The sequence below is a fragment of the Heterodontus francisci genome, chromosome 6 (assembly GCF_036365525.1).
Source record: "Heterodontus francisci isolate sHetFra1 chromosome 6, sHetFra1.hap1, whole genome shotgun sequence".
NCBI lineage: Eukaryota > Metazoa > Chordata > Chondrichthyes > Heterodontiformes > Heterodontidae > Heterodontus > Heterodontus francisci.
In genome coordinates, this window is record NC_090376.1 from 66,553,720 (window position 1) to 66,573,649 (window position 19,930).

Genomic DNA, 19,930 nt, shown 5'->3' on the forward strand with positions numbered 1-19,930 from the left:
CAAAAGAATACATTTGACAAAACAAGGTGATTTCTGAGATTCCTTTTGCAATGAGTCCAGATTCCTGTGCATGGGAATTTTATTTGTTTACATCAAAACCTTACATTCGTCTCCTGAACTCAGGGCGTCATTTGATTGCATTGAGATGTATGGAGGAGGATGTGCACACTGACCAGGATTGACAGAGTATAGATTGCTATTTACGAAATGGGGAAGAAGAAATTATTGGAGCCAAGGTAATGGTATCTGCTGCGCTTTGCACCAGATGTGTGTATGCATGCTTTAGATACCATATTGTGACCTTAAGGGGCCTCATAGAGCCCAAAAGAACAGATGCTGCAAAGTCCAATTTCATCCCCTAAATGTTTTTGTACAGATTTTCAGAGACATTGATGTGGCTGAGTGGATTATAAATAACACTTCGAATTCAAATCACTAGCATAAACCTTTATATCCATAGTTGATTTGAAAGTACTAGTGGCAGAATTGTATATTATGGGTGTTATATCAAGGGCTGAGCAATACAACCCATGGACAAAATGAAAAATAAAAGTTTCACTTTATTCTCACAGAGTTGCAAATCCCTCCATTAACTCTTTCAGCTGAATTTGTAAATTGTAATGGTTTGATTTTTGCAGAAGATAATGTGTTTTTGATATTTTGCCAAAGGTCGATCAATATATTTCCTCATAAGAAAAAGGGATTCAAATAAAAAGACAAAAATCCAAAGTAAATTTGCCAAATAGTCGGTCATTACAGTGGAGAAGATCATGGGGTGCTTTTATCAAGTTACCATAATGACTGAATAAAATCCCCAGCAATTAGACATGTCTGAGAAACATAGGAACAGGAGTAGGCCATTTAGCCCCTTGAGCTTGTTCCACCATTCAATGAGATCATGGCTGATCCGTGACCTAATTCCATGGCCTGAATTTTAATCGTACGCAGCACTCTGTGGCAGTGCACTTTCAACTTTCCGACACGGACGTGGTGCCGAGGAGCCCCCGCGATATTATGCGTGAGGTTCATTTAAATGGAGGAGGCTGAGTGGCCACCCCAGATGACACAGAGGGGGTGGCCCTCGTGTCCATGGCAACAGCGGCCAGCGCCACCGCTCAGACGTGGCACCATTTTTAAAGGGCTTTAAGCCCTTAGAATTACTTTTAATTTTTAAAGGTACAGCATTCTTAAATTTTTATTAAAAAAATAATAAAGATGTGGATGGCCCTTCCCCAACATCACCAATGGTCATTTCAATGCCTGAAATGACTAACACATGCTTTTTTCCCTACCCAAACTTTACCCCCTAAACTTCTAACTTCCCACCATCCTCACATCCATTAAAAAGTGATTTCCCCACTCCCCCACCCCTCCCACCCTGAAAATTTTATTCTTCACTCATCCCCACCAGGTTCTCACCTTGGAACTCTGTACGAAGTTCCAAAGGCACACGAAGGCCAAATGGCGGCTGTAAAATCGGCGTGGAATGGCTGCCGCCTGTAGGTAAGTTTATTTGCATCTCATTTAGTGTAATTTGCATATGTAAATGAAGGGCCCACCGCCAGGTGGTGGGGGGCTGCACTGAGATCCCTGCCGCTGGTAATATGCGGTGGGCCCTTCTTGCGTCGCGGGTCGAGGCAGGTCCCTCCCTGTAGAATTTTATTGGTCCCCGTGCCACAGCTCGTGGCACTGAAGGGCCGGTAAAATTCAGCCCCATATAACCACCTTTGCCCCTTATCCCTTAATACCTTTGGGTAACAAAAATATGTCAATCTCAGATTTTAAATTAACAATTGATCTACCATCAATTGCCATTTGCAGATGAGTTCCAAACTTTCATCACACTTTATAGTGTCTGGTTATTATTTTTAGACTATGCTCTGAGTCCTAGATTTTCCAACCAGTGAAATGGTTTCTCTCCATCTGCCCTATCTGTTCCCCTTAAAAGTAATATTACAGCATCTCCAAATCTTCTGCAGCTCCCCCTGAAGAATTCATAAAACAGATACGATCAGCCAAATGGCAGAGTATCCCATCTTTGATTATAAAATCACAGAATTGTTACAGCACAGAAGGAGGCCATTCGGCCCATCATGTCCACACCGGCTCTCTGAAAGAGCAATTCTCTCAGTTTGATTCCCCTGCCTTCTCCTCATAACCCTGCACATTCTTCCTTTTCATATTACTGTCTAATTCTCTTTTGAATGCTTCAATTGAACCTGCCTCCACCACATTCTTAGGCAGCACATTCCAGGCCTTAACCACTCGCTGCGTGAAAAAGTTTTTCCTCATGCCACTTTTGCTTCTCTTACCAAATACTTTAAATCTGTGCCCTCTCATTCTTGAACCTTTCACGAGTGGGAACGGTTTCTCTCTATCTATTCTGTTCAGATCCCTCATGATTTTGAATACCTCTATCAAATCACCTCTCAGCCTTCTCTTCTCCGAGGAAAACAGTCCCAACTTCTACAACCTTTCTTCATAAATGAAATTCCTCATCCCTGGAACTATTCTCGTGAATCCTTTCCCTGGGGAACTCCACTACAAACCTTCCTCCAGCCCAAAAAACATCCATTATCCACTACTCTTTGTTTCCTGTCACTCAGCCAATTTCGTATCCATGTTGCTACCCTCCTTTTTATTCCATGAGCTACAAGTTTGCTCACAAGTCTGTTGTGTGGCACTGTATCAAATGACTTTTGAAAGTCCATGTACACCACATCAACAGTATTGCCCTCATCAACCCTCTCCTCAAAAATCTTCAGCAAGTTAGTTAAATGTGATTTTCCCTTAATCTTCCTAAATTAACTCACATTTGTCCATGTGACTATTGATTTTGTCCTGAATTATTTTTTCTCGAAGGTTTCCCATCACTGAAGTTGAACTGACTGGCCTGTAGTAGCTGGGCTTATCTTTACACCCTTTTTTTAAACAAGGCTGTGACATTTGCAATTCTCCAGTCCTCTGGCACCACCTCCGAGTCTAAGGGAAACTGGAAAATTATGGCCAGTGCCTCTGCGATTTCCACCCTCGCTTCCCTCAGTATCCTTGGATGCATCTCATCCACCCCTGGCGCTTTATCCACTTTAAATACAGATCGCCTATCTAATACTGCCTCTTTATCAATTTTACCCCCTCTAGTGTTTGACTTACCTCCTCTTTCAACATTGCCTGGGTTGCATCTTCTTCCTTGGTAAGGACAGATGCCAAGTATTACATAGGAACATACCAATTAGGAGCAGGAGTAGGCCACTCGACCCCTCAAGCCTGCTCTGCCATTTAATAAGTTCATAGCTGAACTGATTACTCCACATTTCCACCTACCCCCGATAACCTTCCACCCCCTTGCTTATCAAGAATCTATCTATCTCTGCCTTAAAAATATTCAAAATCTCTGCTTCCACTGCCTTTTGAGGAAGAGAATTCCAAAGACTCATGACCCTCTGAGAGAAAAAATTTCTCCTCATCTCTGACTTAAATGGACGACCCCTTACTTTTAAACAGTGACCCCAGTTCGAGATTCTCCCACAAAGGGAAACATTCTTTCCACATCCATCCTGTCACGACCCCTCAGGATCTTATATGTTTCAATCAAGTCCCCTCTCTCTTCCAAATTCCAGCGGATACAAGCCTAGCCTGTCCAATCTTTCCTTGTAAAACAGCCCACCCATTCCAGGTATTAGTCTAGTAAACCTTCTCTGTACTACCTCCAATGCATTTACATCCTTCCTTAAATAAGGAGACCAGTACTGTACACAGTACTCCAGATGTGGTCTCACCAATGTCCTGTATAGCTGAAACATAACCTCCCTACTTTTGTATTCAATTCCCCTCGTGATAAACGATAACATTCTATTAGCTTTCCTAATTACGTGCTGTACCTGCATACTAACCTTTTGCGATTCATGCACTAGGACACCCAGATCCCTCTGCATCTCAGAACTCTGCAATCTCTCACCATTTAGATAATATGCTTCTTTTTTATTCTTCCTGCCAAATTGGACAATTTCACATTTCCCCACATTATACTCCATTTACCAGGTCTTTGCCCACTTGCTTAACCTATCTATATCCCTTTGTAGCCTCCTTATGTCCTCTTCACAACTTACTTTCCTACCTATCTTTGTGTCATCGGCAAATTTAGCAACCATACCTTTGGTCCCTTCATCTAAGTCATTTCGATAAATTGTAAAAAATTGAGGCCCCAGCATAGATCCCTGTGGCACACCACTCGTTACATCTTGCCAACCAGAAAATGACCCATTTATGCCTACTCTCTGTTTCCTGTTAGTTCACCAATCTTCTATCAATGCCAATATGTTACCCCCAATACCATGAGCTTTTATTTTCTACAATAACCTTTGATGTGGCACCTTATCAAAATCCTTCTGGAAGTCTAATACATCCACCGATTCCCCTTTATCCACAGCACATGTAAGTCCCTGAAAGAACTCCAATAAATTGGTTAAACATGATTTCTCTTTCACAAAACCATGTTGACTCTGCCTGATTACCTTGAATTTTTCTAAATGCCCTGCTATAACTTCTTTAATAATAGCTTCTAACATTTTCCCTAAGACAGATGTTAAGCTAATGGCCTGTAGTTTCCTGCTTTCTGCCTCCCTCCCTTTTTGAATAAATGAGTTACATTCGCTATTTTCCAATCTAAAGGAACCTTCCCCAAAACTAGGGAATTTTGGAAAATTAAAACTAACACATCAACTATCTCAATAGCCACTTCTTTTAACACTCTAGGATGAAGTCCATCAGGACCTGGGGACTTGTCAGCCCACAGGTCCAACAATTTGTTCAGTACCACTTCCCTGGTGATTGTACTTTTCTTGAGTTCCTCCCTCCCTTCCATTTCCTTACTTACAGCTAATACTGGGATGTTACTTGTATCCTCAATAGTGAAGACTGTTGCAAAATATCTGTTCAATTCATCTGCCATCTCCTTATTATCAATTATTAATTCCCCAGACTCACTTTTTATAGGACCAATGCTCACTTTGTTAACTCTTTTCTTTTTTAAATATCAATAGAAACTCTTTCTATCTGTCTATATATTTCTAGCTTTCTCTCATGCTCTACTTTTACCATCTTTATCAATCTTTTCGTCCTTCTTTGCTATTTTTTATATTCTGTCCAATCTTCTGACCTGCCTCCCATCTTTGCACAATTATAGGCTTTTTTTTAAAGTTTGATACTATCTTTAACTATTTTAATTAGCCACGATGGCAGGTCCCACCCTTGGAATTTTTCTTTCTCATTGGAATGTATTTAGTACCTCAGCTCTGTCCTCTGCCTCCATGGGCAAATCCTCTTTCTGGTCCCTAATCGGCCCCACTCCTCCTTTTACCACTGTTTTACTATTTATATGTCTATAGAAAACTTTGGGGTTTCCTTTAATGCTAGCTGACAGTCTCTTTTCATGCTCTGTCTTTGCTTCTCTTATTTGCTTTTTCACTTCCCCTCTGGACCTTCTATATTCAGCCTGGTTCTCAATAGTATTTTCTGCCTGGCATCTGTCATCAGCACACTTTTTCTTCTTTATCTTAATCTCTACCCCTTTTGTCATCTATGCAATACTGGATTTGTTTGCTGTACGTTTCCCCTTTGAGGGAATATACCTTGACTGTGCCCGAACTATCTCTTATAATATAAATATATATAACATAAATGTTGTTTAGTGTACCATCAGAGTCACACGTTTCTCTTGGTTTCTTGGGGCCTTTGAATCCACACTAGAAAATTTCCCAGATACAGCTGGATAATTAAATAATATTTACTGGACATAAAATATTTCAGTAAGCAAGCAGATTATTTTCTGGCAAACTGCAATGATCACATCACAATCATTAATCATTTTATATGAATGCTATTGTAAATCAGGGAGATGGTGCCTACTAACAGTTGTTGCCTGTATAGCAATTAAATACATATTAATCGGTATGGTCATTGTACTCCCCAATTGAAGTGCTAATTAATAATTAACAATTATTTTCATGCTTTATTTTAATCAGGCATCTCTTTATAATGTTCATTACTTGAGAACTTCAAAAAAAATGGGCAATTGCCTATTTGTTAGTGATTTCCTAAACATGCTGTTTTGGAATGTCTTTACAACTTTGTTAAAAATGGTGGCTATAGGCATTACTGTTACTATGTTTACGCAATAGGTGGCCTCTTTGTTTTCAAATTGTGTAAGCAAATATATGACATATGGGTACAGATTTAAAGTGATTGGCAAAGGAACCAAAGGGGACATGAGGAAAATTCTTTTTATGCAGTGAATGGTTACAATGTGGAATGGAAAAGTCAGAGAAAGAGTAGTGGGAGCAGAGCAGGAGAATAAAAAATCAAAAAGTGACATCAGAGTGACGTCACAATCAACAGAGAGAGCAGGGAAACAGAAAGCCGGTCGGGGTGAGCATAATTTAATTTAATCTAAAGCAATCAAATATGAAATAAGACTTGATTGAGTCATTCATCGATAAACTAAAAACTAAGGTGGATTTTATAATTTATCATACAGAGCGAGAGAGAGAGAGATCAGCAGGGACATATTGTTTGCCTTTGCTCCATGACCTTCTGGTCAGCTATTCTATGACCTTGTCCTATCTACACCTTCTCCTTTGTTTTCTCTTGCCCCATCCCCGCTTTACTTGCTTATAACCTTTCACATTTCTAATATTTGCCAGTTCTGAAGAAGGGTCATTGACCTGAAATGTTAACTCTGCTTCTCTCTCCACAGATGCTGCCAGACCTGCTGAGTATTTCCAGCATTTCTTGTTTTTATTTCAGCAGGGAGTGTATTGGTTCAAATTAGGACCTGAGAAATTAAAAATATTCAATTGGGTAGTGTAACAGTAAGTGTTGTGTAATAAGAATATAAGCACAGAGCAGGACTAGAAGTATTAAATTTGATAATTTAAACAGGTTACTAATTAGTTTATTAAAAAAGGCACTGAGTGTGACTTGAACAGAGTGCTGGGAGTTCGGTGAGTTGAGGGACTTGGATGAGGAGGGGAAGGAAATGCTACTTTGCTTTTTCTAATTTTTTCACCCTGTAGGATTTGGTTTTTACTCTACTACAGGGGAAGAAGCAAGCTATTTGGTGAGTATCTGGTAAGTGGTTAAGGGCTATTCTATTCCTAAGGTTTAAAATAGTACAGGAACTGGTGGCAAGGCTAATAATATATATTAAAGCAAAGTAAATAATTGAATAAAATAATTAAGTAGTTAATTAAAACACATTAAGGCTGGTAGGACAGGTGATGTGTCACAGCTGCAGCATGTGGAAGCTCCTGGATGCCAATGTGATCCAGGGCAAACACGTCTGCAGTAAGTGTTTGTGACTCAAGGAGCTTCGGCTCAGAGTCATTGGGCTGGAGGCCGAGCTGCAGACACTGCAACACATCAGCGAGGGAGAAAGGTTACATGGACACTTTGTACCAGGAGATGGTCACACCCCTGAGGATAGGGTCTTCTGATTTGGTCAGTGGTCAGGGACAGGAGAGTGTGGCTGCAGCTGAGGGAGGTAAGGGGACCCAGATGGGCAGAGGTGCAGGAGCTTTTGCAATTGTCCAACAGCTTTGAGGTTCTTTCAGCTTGTTTGGATGAGAGTGGGGGCTTCAGGATGGATAAGCAGACATGGCACCATGGTACAGGAAACCATTCAAATGGGGGGGGAGCAAAAAGGAATGTCGTGGTAGTAGGGGGCAGTATAATGAGGAGGATTGACAGGGCTGAATTTTATCAGCCCCTCAATGCCGCGGGTCATGGTGCGGGGGCCGGAAAATTCTACGGGGAGAGGCCCGCCTTGACCCATGACGTCGAGAAGGGCCCGCCACATATTACTGGCTGCGGTGGAACCTTGGTGTGACCCCCCACCCCTGCTGCCTGGCAGCGGGCCCTTCATCAAATGAACATTATATATGAAAATGAACATTAATAATATGTAAATAAATTTACCTGCAGGTGGCGGCCAACCCACGCTGATATTACAGCCGCCGTTCGTGCTCCGCACACTTTCAGAACTCCATACAGAGTTCCGAGGCGGGAACCTGGTGGGGAGGGAGGAGGAAAAAAATTTTCAGGGCGGCAGGGGTCGGGGAGTGGGGAAAAGAATCTTGATTGGATGTGGGGATGGTGGGAAGGGGTTGAAGGGCTAAAGTCTGAAGGTTGGAGGGTAAAGTTTGGGGAGGGAAAATGGCATGTTTTTGTTATCCCGGGATGCATGCCACCATTAGAATGCACCGCAGTGAACTGTAGCGCACTTGTAAAATTCAGCCCACACTATTCTCTACAGCAAAGAGTGAGAATCCAGAAGGCTGTGTTTCCTGCCCAGTGCCAGGTTTTGGGACAACTGCTCAGGGCTGCGGAGGAACCTATAGTGGGAGGGGGAGGATCCAGTCATCATGGTCCATGTATGTACCAACAATATAGGCGGGACAAAGGAGGAGGTTCTGCATAGTCAGTATGAGGATCTAAGCACCAAATTAAGAAGCAGAACCTCAAAGATAATAATCTCTGGATTATTACCTGAGCAACGTGCAACTTGGCATAGGCAAATAAAATTAGAGAAATAAATGCGTGACTCAAAGACTGGTGTGCTAGAAGTGGGTTCTGATTCATGGGGCACTGGCACTAGTACTGGGGAAAGTGGGGACTATACTGTTTAGATGGTCTACACCTTAACCATGCTGGGGCTGGTGTTCTAGTGAGACGCATAACTGGGGAAGTATAGAGGGTTTTAAACTAAATAGTGGGGGTAAGGGATCAAATTTGGGAAGATATGGTAAATCAAAGAGTAGAGACAAGGCAAGAGAGCAAGGATTAATATGAGAACCGATAAACAGACCGTGACAGGAAGGGATAGAGAGTACAAATCTAAGAGTAAATCAGCAGTCAAGACTAGACGTTACAAAAATAATGAAAGGACAAAACTAAAGGCTCTGTATCTGAATGCACGTGGCATTTGAAACAAAACAGATGAACTGATAGCGAAAATAGAAATAAATAAGTACGATCTGATAGCCATTACAGAGACATGGCTGCAGGATGACCGATATTGAGACCCGAATATTGAAGGGTACATGACATTTAGGAAGGACAGGAGGCTAGGAAAAGGTGGAGGGGTGGTTCTGTTAATGAATGATAATATTAGCAGGGATGACCAAAGTTCAAGAAACCAAGATGTAGAAGTGGTTTGGGTAGAGATGAGAAATAATAAAGGTAATAAGTCACTCATGGGAGTGGTGCACAGGCCCCCTAACAGTATCAACATTGTAGGACAGGTTATAAAGGAAGAACTAATGGGAGCTTGTCAGAAAGGTATGGCAATAATCATGGGGACTTTAATCTACATATAAGACTGAAAGAATCAGATGAGCAAAGGTAGCCTAGATGAGGAGTTCATAGAATGCTTTTGGGATAGTTTCTTAGAATAGCACGTTCTGGAGCCAACCAGACAGCAGGCTATACTAGATCTGGTATTGTGCAACAAGATAGGATTAATTGATGACCTCATAGTTAAGGCACCCCTAGGTAGCAGCGATCATAATATGATTGAATTTTACATTCAGTTTGAGGGAGAGAAGAGTGGGTCCAAGTGTAGTATTTTAAACTTAAACAAGAGCAATTATGCGGCATCAAAGCAGAGCTAGCTAACGTGCACTGGCAAATTAGGTTAAGGGATATGTCAATAGAGATGCAGTGACAGACATTTAAGGGGATATTTCAGAATACACAGAATAGATACATTCCAACGAGAAAGAAAAATTCCAAGGGCAGGTCCCACCATCTGTAGTTAACGAAAAAAGCTAAAGATAGTATCAAACTTAAAGAAAAAGCATATAATTGTGCAAAAATGGGTGGCAGGTCAGAAGATTGGACAAAATATAAAAATCAGCAAAGAACGACTAAAAGATTAATAAGAAGGGAAAAATTAGAGTATGAGAGAAAGCTAGCTAGAAATATAAAAACAGATAGTAAGAGTTTCCACAGATATTTAAAAAATAACAGAGTTAACAAAGTAAGCATTGGTCCTTTAGAAAGCGAGTCTGGGGAATTAATAATGGAAAATAAGGAGATGTCAGATGAATTGAACAGGTATTTAGCACTGGTCTTCACTATAAAGGTTACAAATAACATCTCTGAAATAGCTGTAAATCAGGAAATGGAAGGGAGGGAGGTAATCAAGAAAATTATAATCACCAGGGAAGTGGTACTGAGCAAATTGTTGGAGCTGCTGGCTGACAAGTCCCCGGGTCCTGATGGACTTCATCCTAGGGTTCCAAAAGAAGTGCCTAGTGAGATAGTTGATGCAAAGGTTTTAATTTTACAAACTTCTGTAGATTTGGGGAAGGTTCCATTCGTTTGGAAAATTGTGAATGGAACTCTTCTTTTCAAAAAGGGAGGGAGACAGAAAGCAGGAAACTACAGGCGAGTTAGCTTAACATCTGTCTGAAGGAAAATGTTAGAAGCTATTGGGCTGGACTTTAACAAGCCCTTGATATTGTGATCCGTGGTGTGGGTGGCCTGAAGATTGCTCCAGATTTCCTTCTCTTAAGGCCATTAGTGAACCAGATGGGTTTTTAATGACAATTGATCATAATTTCATGGCACCGAGACTAGCTTTCAATTCCTGATTTTTTTTTAATGAATTATTTGAATCTAAATTCCAACAGCTGCCGTGGAGGGATTTGAACCTGTGTTCCCATGGCAATAGCCTGGGCCTCTAGATTACTAGTTCAGTGACATTATCACTACGCCATCACCTCCGTCGTTGGCCTACCCTGCCCCCTGGGGAAATTGCTTGGCGCCCAGGCCCCCCACCTCACTACCCCCACTGTGATTCTATGGGCCTCACCCACCTCTGACCCCTCCTTAGGGGACCCCATAAAATCCAGCCCTTTGTGTGTGACAGTTGTATGGGCCGTGTCACCGACAGGGCCTGGGCCGATCCTTCCGGCGGCAGCTAGGTTCCATGGCGGCCCCCCAGCTGCTGGGCAACGGAACTACAATTTAAATACGGAAATCAATAAAATGAATTAATTTGCATACACTTACCTTCGATCTTGAGGGCCCACCGCGATCTTCGGCACGGCAGCTGGCACTCCTGTGTCTTCAGATCACTGTCTGGGGAAACACTAGTGGGGAGGAGGGAGGAGGTAAGTTTGTCAGTGTGGGTGGTGAGGGGACGGGGTCAAATACACATAATGGGTGCAGGTGATGATGGGAAGGATTGAACCCTAAACTTTGCACAGTTTATGGGGGGGACGGTCAGACGTAAATGTATGCGTTTTGTGGAGGTGCAAGGGCAAATGATTACTGTAATTGTTATTGAGGGGGTTGGGAAAGGGGCAAAAGAAATGTATTTATTCAATTTTGGTGTATATTTCTTTAAACATTTAAATAAGCCGGCAGGGCTGGCTGCCCTTTAAAAACGGCGCCAGCACCTGCACACAGGCCACTGACGCCATTGCCAGGGATGGCCAGCCCACTCCCTCCATGTGATTTGGGGGGGATGGGCTGCCCTGACTATTTAAATGAGCCGCCGCGCTTAAGATGGCGTCGGCTCTTTGGCCTGCGGTACGTGCAGGCAGGCCGCCATTTTCTGAGCTTGTTGCCAATCATAGAATCCAGCCCATTATTAAAGACGTTATAGCAGAGCACTTAGAAAAATTCAAGGTAATCAGGCAGAGTCAATATGGTTTTGTGAAAGGGAAATCATATTTAACCAATTTATTGGAGTTCTTTGAAGACGTAACATGTACTGTGGATAAAGGGGAACTGGTGGATGTATTGTCCTTAGATTTCCAGAAGGCTTTTGATAAGGTGACACATCAAAAGTTATTGCAGAAAATAAAAAGTCATGGTGTAGGGGTAACATATTGGCATGGATAGAAGATTGGTGAGCTAACAGGAAACAGACAGTAGGCATAAATGGGTCATTTTCTGGTTGGCAAGACGTAATGAGTGGTGTGCCACAGGGATCTTTGCTAGGGCCTCAACTTTTTACAATTTATCTAAATGACTTAGATGAAGGGACCGAAGGTATGGTTGCTAAATTTGTTGATGACACAAAATAGGTAGGAAAGTAAGTTGTGAAGAGGATAGCAGGAGGCTACAAAGGGATATAGATAGGTTAAGTGAATGGGCAAAGATCTGGCAAGTGGAGTAAAATGTGGGAAAATGTGAAATTGTCCATTTTGACTGGAAGAATAAAAAAGCATATTATTGAAATGGTGAGATATTGCAGAGCTCTGAGATGCAAAGGGATCTGGGTGTCCTAGTGCATGAATCACAGAAGGTTAGTATGCAGGTTCAGCAAGTAATTAGGAAAGCTAACAGAATTGTCATGCTAGGCCCCCACCTGCAACAAATGACGCACACCAATTTTATCCTGAACATCAATTTTTAACTGTTGGTGGAGCGAGGAAATGACTTATTAAACAGATCAGCCATGGCTGGAAAAAAAATATTGCCAGACTAACAGACATCAAAGATGAGGAAGCGTATTCCAGGGCTTGCTAAGGAGGATATAATACACATGAGCCAGAACTGGTTAGACCAGCTGTTCACATAACTACTTGGCTGTTCCAGGGTTTTCTTTTGAACTGGCCACAGAGAGTTTGCAGACAGAGTGTCTGCTTCCTCCTGGACTGAGAAGATCTCTCCTGTCTGCTCCCATCTCTTTCTCACAAGCCTCTGAATACACTGAAGATACATGAATCCCAAGAGAGAAAAGTCTCCTACAGCGAACAGGTTTAAGAAGAATACAGAGCCCCAACGACAATCAAGGACTCTACAGTAAGCTCGAAGAACCGTAACAACAACTCTTCAGATATCGCTCAAATGTTTTCACTTTATTTTCCTTCTGCTCTTTTCTGTCTCTATTTGCATGTATGTATTGCGTATGCATGCTAGTATGGCGCGCGACGTGTATCCGTTGGCATCAATCAAATTAGGATTTAAATTTAAGTTTAATAAATTTCAACTTTTCTTCTTTAAACCCAAGAAAGCCTGTTTTTTTTTTATTCATTCATGGGATGTGCGCGTCACTGGCTATGCCAGCATTTATTGTCCATGCCTAATCGCCCTTGAGAAGGTGGTGGTGAGCTGCCTTCTTGAACTGCTGCAGTCCATGTGAGGTAGGTACACCCACAGTGCTGTTAGGAAGGGAGTTCCAGGATTTTGACCCAGCGACAGTGAAGGAATGGCGATATTGTTCCAAGTCACTATGGTGATTTGGACGGGAACTTGCAGGTGGTGGTGTTCCCATGCATCTGTTGCTCTTGTCCTTCGAGGTGGTAGAGGTCGCGGGATTGGAAGGTGCTGTTGAAGGAGCCTTGGTGCGTTGCGGCAGTGCATCTTGTAGATGGTACACACTGCTGCCACTGTGCGTCGGTGGTGGAGGGAGTGAATGTTTGTGGATGGTGTGCCGATCAAGCAGGCTGCTTTGTTCTGGATGGTGTCGAGCTTCTTGAGTGTTGCTGGAGCTACACCCATCCAGGCAAGTGGAGAGTATTCCATCAAACTCCTGACTTGTGCCTTGTAGATGGTGGACAGGCTTTGGGGAGTCAGGAGGTGAGTTACTCGCCGCAGGATTCCTCGCTTCTGACCAGCTCTTGTAGCCATGGTATTTATATGACTACTGCAGTTCAGTTTCTGGTCAATGGTAGCCTCTAGGATGTTGATAGTGTGGGATTCACTGATGGTAATGCCATTGAATGTCAAGGGGAGATGGTTAGATTCTCTCTTGTTGGAGATAAAACAAAGACAAAGAACAAAGAACAGTACAGCACAGGAACAGGCCATTCGGCCCTCCAAGCCTGCGCCGATCTTGATGCCTGCCTAAACTAACACCTTCTGCACTTCCGGGGCAAATGTTACTTGCCACTTATCAGCTCAAGCATGGATATTGTCCAGGTCTTGCTGCATTTCTACATGGACTGCTTCATTATTTGAGGAGTTGCGAATGGTGCGGAACATTGTGCAATCTGCAGCGAACATCCCCACTTCTGACCTTATGATTGAAGGAAGGTCATTGATGAAGCAGCTGAAGATGGTTGGGACCAGAACACTACCCTGAGGAACTCCTGCAGTGATGTCCTGGAGCTCAGATGATTGACCTCCAACAACCACAGTCATCTTCCTTTGCGCTAGGTATGGCTCCAACCAGCAGAGGGTTTTCCCCCTGATTCCCATTGACCTCAGTTTTGCTCGGGCTCCTTGATGCCATACTCGGTCAAATGCTGCCTTGATGTCAAGGGCAGTCACTCTCACCTCACATCTTGAGTTCAGCTCTTTTGTCCATGTTTGAACCAAGGCTGTCATGAGGTCAGGGGCTGAGTGGCCCTGGCGGAACCCAAACTGAGCATCACTGAGCAGATTATTGCTAAGCAAGTGCTGCTTGATAACACTGTTGATGACACCTTCCATCACTTTACTGATGATTGAGAGTAGACTGAAGGGGTGGTAGTTGGCCAGGTTGGACTTGTCCTGCTTTTTGTGTACAGGACATACCTGGGCAATTTTCCACATTGCCAGGTAGATGCCAGTGTTGTAGCTATACTGGAATAGCTTGGCTAGGGGTGCGGCAAGTTCTGGAGCACAGGTCTTCAGTACTATTGCCGGAATATTGTCAGGACCCATAGCTTTTGCAGTATCCAGTGCCTTCAGTCGTTTCTTGATATCACGCGGAGTGAATCGAATTGGCTGAAGTCTGGCATCTGTAATGCTGGGGACTTCAGGAGGAGGCCATGATGGATCATCATTTCGGCACTTCTGGCTGAAGATTGTTGCAAATGCTTCAGCCTTCTCTTTCGCACTGATGTGCTGGGCTCCCCCATTATTGAGGATGGGTATATTTGTGGAGCCACCTCCTCCAGTTAGTTGTTTAATTGTCCACCACCATTCACGACCGAATGTGGCAAGACTGCAGAGCTTAGATCTGATCCATTGGTTCTGGGATCGCTTAGCTCTGTCTATCGCATGTTGGTTATGCAGTTTGGCCTGCAAGTAGTCCTGTGTTGTAGCTTCACCAGGTTGACACCTCATTTTGAGGTATGCCTGGTGCTGCTCCTGGCATGCCCTCCTGCACTCTTCATTGAACCAGTGTTGGTCTCCTGGCTTGATGGTAAAGGTAGAGTGGGGAATATGCCGGGCCATGAGGTTACAGGTTGTGGTTGAGTACAATTCTGCTATTGCTTATGGCACACAGCGCCTCATGGATGCCCAGTTTTGCATTGCTAGATCTGTTCAAAATTTATCCCATTTAGCACGGTGGTAGTGCCACACAAATCGATGGATGGTATCCTCAGTGTGAAGGCGGGACTTGGTCTCCACAAGGTCTGTGCGGTGGTCACTCCTACCAATACAGTCATGGACAGAAGCATCTGCGGCAGGCAGTTTGGTGAGGACAAGGTCAAGTATGTTTTTCTCTCATGTTTGTTCCCCCACCACCTGCTGCAGACGCAGTCTAGCAGCTATGTCCTTTAGGACCCGGTCAGCTCGGTCAGTAGTGGTGCTACTGAGCCACATTTGGTGATGGACATTGAAGTCCCCCACCCAGAGTACATTTTGTGCCCTTGCCACCCTCAGTGCTTCCTCCAAATGGTGTTCAACATGGAGGAGTACTGACTCATCAGCTGAGGGAGGGCGGTAGGTGGTAATCAGTAGGAGATTACCTTGCCCATGTTTGATCTGATGCCATGAGACTTCATGGGGTCCGGAGTCGATGTTGAGGACTCCCAGGGCTACTCCCTCCCTACTGTAGATCACTGTCCTGCCACCTCTGCTGGGTCTGTCCTGCCGGTGGGACAGGACATACCCAGGGATAGTGATTGCAGTGTCTGGGACATTGTCTGTAAGGTATGATTCCGTGAGTATGACTATGTCAGGCTGTTGCGTGATTAGTCTGTGGGACAGCTCTCCCAACTTTGGCACAAGCCCCCAGATGTTAGTAAGGAGAACATTGCAGGGTCGACAGGGCTGGGCTTGCCGTTGTCGTTTCCGATGCCTAGGTCGATGCCAGGTGGTCCATCCGGTTTCATTCCTTTTCATTGACTTCGTTTGTGCTGGTTTCTTTGCCTTATAATTGGAAAGCGGTGAACAAGGATTCACCAAGGGGAAACTAAAAATACAATGTGTTTAAAATTAGACCCTGTTACGGTAAGACCAGGTGAAGGCTGAAAGGGAACCTAGACCCCTTTCTCACCTGGTTGTAACACTGTTTAAACATAAGGAGTCGCCCATTTAAGACAAAGATGAGAAGAAATGTTTTCTCTCAAGGGTCGTGAGTCTTTGAAACTCTCTTCCTGAAAAGACAATGGAAGCAGAGGCTTTAAATATTTTTAAGGCAGAGGTTTATAGATTCTTGATATGCAAGGGTGTGAAAGGCTATTGAGGTAAGTGGGAATGTGGAGTTGAGGTTAATCAGATCAGCCATGATCTTATTGAATGGCGGAGCAGGCTCGAGGGGGCGAGTGGCCTACTCTGCTCCTAATTCGTATGTTCATATGTATGCACTACCAGAGCGTGGTGGAGGCAGATTCAATCGTGGCTTTCAAAAGGGAATTGAATAAGCACCTGAATACAAAAAATTTGTCAGGCTACAGGGAAAAGGCCAGGAAGTGGGACTAGCTGAATTTCTCTTGCAGAGGGCCAGCATGGACTCAACAGGTCGAGTGGCCTCCTTCTGTGCTGTAACCATTCTATGGGCTGCATTTTACAAACTCATTGCCGATCAAAGATGGCAGCCTGCATGCGTGGGCTTTACTCCACGGAGCCGCTGCGATATTAAACGTGGCAGCTCACTTAAATGGCTGGAGCAGACAGCACTCCAGCCCCCGATGATGTGGAGGGGGCATGCGATCCATCCCCGACAATGGCGTCAAGTGCCACTGTGCAGGAGCTGACAACATTTTTAAAGGGCTTCCAGTCCTCCAGTACAATTTAACTTTTGAAGGAAAATGACTTTGAAAAATTAAATAAAGTTATCCCAACCCCCTCCCACCACACCCCCCATGACCATCAGATTAATTACTTGCACTCTCCCCCCAAGACAAACTTAATTTGTGCTCCTGACCTACCCCCACAAAGTTTAAAAATTTTAACCTTTACCCCTTCCCCCCATCCCCGAGACCAATCAGAGATATTTGACCCCACTTCCACCACCAGCCCCCCCACCACCCCGGCCTGAAAGCTTTCCTGCTCCCCCGTCCCCGCCAGTGTTACGCTTCGGATTTCTATTGGAGAACCGAAGGCACTGGAGTGCCGGACAGCGGCACCAATATCGCACCGGGACCGATGGCAGGAGCAGGTAGGTAATTTATTCATTACTTTAAATAAATTACCATATTCAAATTTTGACCCCGTCGTCAAGTGGTGGGGGGTGCTGCCATGAGGCCTTGCCGCCGCCGGGAATATGGGTCAGGCCTTCCCATCATCAAGGCCCATGGCGGGCCTCTCCCGGAGGCATTTTCCGGCACCCCCCCCTGCCACGACCCCCGACGTTGGGTTGCTTGTAAAATTTGCCCCTATGATTCTATTCTATGTCTGTTGTCTATTTACTTCATATATCATATCTCGTTGACTGCATTAATGGTTAATTATTATGTCACTGTTTGAGTAGCATGAATTGTAAAGCATAAACTTGACCAACTTTCAGAGAACATACCTGTGAAATGAATTTGACTGTACGTCTTTAAATTTAGTTCCATGTAACTCCACTTTTTTGGAACTTCTATACCGCTCACCCATTGAGAAGGCAGGCTGAACACCCAGCACAAAATATGCTCTGAGGTCTTTTTGAAGATCATTCTTGAATAGACAGTTAGAAGGTTTAAGAAAGGCTGTCATCAATATTGGAGGGAATGGCCCTGGAGGAGACATTAAGTTTGATTATGCAAAGCAGCAGCATTATCATCAATCTATACTAACATTAACCTAGGGTACTCTGTCCTTTTTATCATTTGACCTACAAATATTAATTCAGTCTTCTGCTGTAGCAACAATTCTTCCCCTTAACATTCATTTTTTCAATAAAATTATTAAAAATCAACAAAAAAATAAATTAAAAGGTGATAAAAGGTTCTTTTTAGCAGTTTTAAAAAGGTGATGATGGCAATACTCACTCTTCAAATGGAATCATTAACAACCTGTTTCACCATATTGAATTTCCAATTTAGATGCATCAACAGAGAATGGGAAAGAAATAATTTACCTTTTAGCCTATAAAGTATTCACGCTTCTATCAGATCCTTCATCAATCAGCAGTTATCAAAACAAAAGGTGAATATCAGTTTTCATTTTATTGTGTCCAGTGTCAATATTAAACATTCCTGGGTCAATGGTCAGAAAACCATGCTCCAAGGATATCCTTTAACTGGTGCAATTTTATTTCCACATTCTAAACCTGGGTCGAAGAATATAATTTGCGTCCAATAAATGCACAAAGTTGGTGAAGTGATGGCTTGACATGTCAGTCTGAGGCCTGTAGCAAATTTGACTTTGGGTTTCAATTATATGCTGCCAGCAAACTTTGGGTGCCAAATAAGCAGGCCGCCTGTCAAAGAGGGAAATGAGCCCACTCAAATGCAGGGAGGTCAGGTTTGGGGGAGAAGGTGACCATGGGGTAGTATGGAGGTGGGGCACGGGATCTGCGCGAGGTTGTGAACACCTTTTATTTATGGGCCCAGGAGGAGCACTCCTGCTTCTCTTGGGTCCACAAGAATAAAATGTCAAAATTTCATCACTGTTCTTTTAGAATGGCCTCTGGTGATCTCTTTGAGAACAACCTGTTAGACCACTGAAATCCTGATCAAACTGAATGGAGCATGCAGAACGCAAGCTCCACTCATTTATACCTGAAATTCATGAGGGGTCCTATAACAGGCATAGAACCCTGATTTGCATCTTCAAACAACCTTATGCCCTTTTCAGGCAGCTAGTTTGCTTGGTCATTTATAGGAATCAGCTGGGCCTTGGGCTTTGAAGGGTTAACCGCGGGTGCCTCCCCACTCCTCCAATTTTCAATTGCTGCAGCCTGTTTTGCAGGTAGAATTTCTCCCTCAGTTCTTCTGTGCCCTTTTGTCTAAATTGTCAGTTTGTGCTTATTTGTGTCCAGTTTTGTGTTTTCAACCCTTGACCAGCAGGAACTGAGTTGAGATTACACTAAATCACATCACGTAGAAGCCTTACAGCCAACTGGAAGAGATCTTCCCTTCTATCATTCTGGACTAAGTTCAAGGTCAAATTCCAGCTGTACCAGGGAGGGAGGGATGATTCCATAATGCAGGGAAGCATTGTTTTCAGGGAACACATTTCAAGGAATGCCCAGTGTGCAGATGACAATTTTATATCTAAGCAGTGCTGCATCTGGGAGCACGGGATCACATGAACAAAAAGCAAATTTGAATGATTTTTGTTCAAAAAAGTGTTGCGAAATAAAAGCTATTTTGTTCTTTTTCATTAACTATTCGCCCTTTCTCTCCACTGGCATTGATTACTCTCTAGTTCCTAACCCAAATGCACTGTTGGCATTCAGTGAAGTAAATGTCAATAGATTAGTTGGCCACTAGGCAGGTGTCACACATACACATTGGAAGGGTCACTGGATAGCAATGAGGGTCTAGATTTTGTATTCCTTCTGCCGGGAGTGGTGGCGAGCACAGAATATGGGGGCTGTTCCCCAAGGGACCCACGCCGCCACGCCACCACGATTATGCGGCAGGCAGCCTTTTTACATATTCACGGCAGCTGCTCGTCCCAATCATGTGGCGGGGTGGCCTCAGTGATACCAATCACTTCATCAGCTGTTGAAGGAGCAGGTGCTGGTGCCATTTTTAAAAGGCTGCCGGCCCTGCAAACAGTACACCATAACGCAGAGTTCACCCCTTCTCCCCCAGCCATCAGAGTGCAG